Below are 2,328 nucleotides of genomic sequence, written 5' to 3' on the forward strand. Positions count from 1 at the left end.
GAAATGCTATTCAATCTTTTTCCTTCATCTGCCCAAAGACCTAAACTGACTCTTTATTTCTTTAGTCATTACAGAATCGGATTAATAAATAGGCAAATTATGTAATTTCCAGTATGAAACGTGGCTGACTAGGTTAGTGATTTTCAAGGGGGTGGCAAGGTTTTTTTTAAGACAAGAGAATGATGATAAAAAGGAATAATAATGGTGTTGATAATTATATTAGCTAACATTCATTAGTTCTGTGTCATTTATATGTATTTATCTCATTTATCCTATCATCTCTGTGGAGTAGAAAGAGTTATTATCCTGATATTGCAGATGAAAAATGAAGACTCACAGAATTTAATTTACTTGCCTAAGTTTATACAACTCGTAAAATATTGCGATGATTGCATTTATATGACTATTCTTATAATGACTGTTATAGCCAATTAATCATTGCTGCTTTTAACTGTTAACATTTCTTCAAATAACTTTCTTAAGGGGTGAATTTTAAAATTTCACCTATCGACGTGACAGTTTTCTGGGAAGCTGTTGCTCAGACTTGAATTTCTTATCCTCCAATCTGAACATTTAGATAATGATGCAATAAAATTTTTTATGGGATACTCCTCAAGATTGTTATATGCTAAGGGAGGGAACAAGATATATTTTCCTAACTTTTGACTTCTATAAAGTACTTTTATCCTCACTGCAGCATGGAAAAGCTCTAAAATTGCATCTCGTGAGGAGAGTAATCTGCAATTATTTACAGAGTCATCTCACAATATTTCATTTTATTACTTTTGTGGAAAGACGGAATAGAAAAACATCCAAACTTTCATGAATATTTTAAAACCCATGCTCACTGGGGGAGGGAGGAAAGTAAGTTTAGATAATTGCAAATTCCATTTCAGTCGGTTGTATTCCAAGTAAATGTTCTGTCTCAACATGGCTTTCGTCTTATCTTTTCAAATAATGGAAGCTAATGCCTTTCCTTGCTTGAGTAATAATCTCTTTCTCATGCGAGAAAAGGGAGAGAAGCAAAGAGAACTGGGCTGAGTGTCTGCCGCAGTCACCCATGTTCTCAGCGGCAGGAGAAAGGGGACATTTGGGGAAATTATTTGGCATTTAAGCAAATGGTTCCCAAGGCAGCTGCTGAATATTTTGTTGAATGATTTTCTTCTCTGACCTTTATTACTAATGAATCTTCTTTAAGAAGAACTTAAAGAGTAAAAAGAAAGGTTGTTTATATTAATCTCTTTTTTCTTTGCCCACAGAACCCAAAGAAATGGTGTTACCTGGCAAGAGATCTGCTCTCTTTTATGAAAAATCAGACCAAGGTAATACTTATTTTTTAGTCTATTTAACTCTGATTTGTTAAACTAGTTGGCTTTCCTTGATTACTGGTTTTAACTATTAAATAAATAAGCCTTCGAAAAAGTAAATCATTATCTGAAAAGTAGTGGGAATTGTTCCTGATGATTACCATATTTATGCATTGAACATTGTGAATAATGGTTAATTTTCTGATATGACACTTTCATTTATGTTAATATGTGAATAAGATCTTGACTAGAAGATTCTAATCTCTTTGTTTGGAAATAACTCCAATTAGTGTTTTCTATTTATAAGAATGATAGACAGTAAGAGAATTAGATTCTTGTAAGGGTACAGTGATGATTTTCCTTTTATTTAAACATTAGATGGTTTCCCATATTATTTTTTGAATATGTAAAAAATTTCAATACAAATCTTTCTAAAACTTTGTTGAGTTTTTTGAAGACACCCTCATATAAAACATGTATATGTTTTGAAAAGGTTGAATTGTATTATACAGTTGTTGAAAAGCATGCCTGATTATGCTTAACAGCTGCTTATTTAGTTGCTAAATTTTCAAATTGCTATGTGATTTATTTACATATGTTGGCTTAAGAATATGAACAGTCATACAAATATTCTAATGATATATATGTATAAACAAAGTGTGAGTTAGATGCAGATATACAGTGTGTGCATATTTCATGAATAAGGCTAGTATCTAAAAGATTTTTTTCAGAAAAGCTTCTGAACGGTTAGAACTGTGATGGGAACTGGACCTAACTATTCCATACTATCTATTTATGTCTATGAAGATATAATGTCACTGTATATATATGAACACACATAACGGATTTACGGAAATGTATATAGACTGCATACTAATTGGAACTGACTGGGTTTTACTCTTGACAAATTGTTGAATTTCTAAAAACAAATGAGTGCTGAAACAAAGGTCGCATTGAAATTTAATGGACATCAGCAGAAAACTTGTTCCTGAACTTGAATTTGCAGTTGAACAAGAAAAAA

At 31.6% G+C, this 2,328-nt stretch overlaps 1 protein-coding gene across 4 annotated transcripts in view; it reads left to right on the forward strand.

Annotated features, from left to right (window-relative positions):
- Positions 1 to 2,328, forward strand: part of INPP4B (inositol polyphosphate-4-phosphatase type II B) — a 610,870-nt gene that overhangs the window by 95,410 nt on the left and 513,132 nt on the right. For all 4 annotated transcript variants that reach the window (XM_023519662.1, XM_011373754.2, XM_023519664.1 and 1 more), the window contains one exon: positions 1,260 to 1,322. The gene's annotated coding sequence lies outside the window, so the exon portion shown is untranslated. The remainder of the gene's footprint in view (positions 1 to 1,259; positions 1,323 to 2,328) is intronic.

Source organism: Pteropus vampyrus, unplaced genomic scaffold (genome assembly GCF_000151845.1).
Source record: "Pteropus vampyrus isolate Shadow unplaced genomic scaffold, Pvam_2.0 Scaffold229, whole genome shotgun sequence".
Taxonomy (NCBI): Eukaryota; Metazoa; Chordata; class Mammalia; order Chiroptera; family Pteropodidae; genus Pteropus; species Pteropus vampyrus.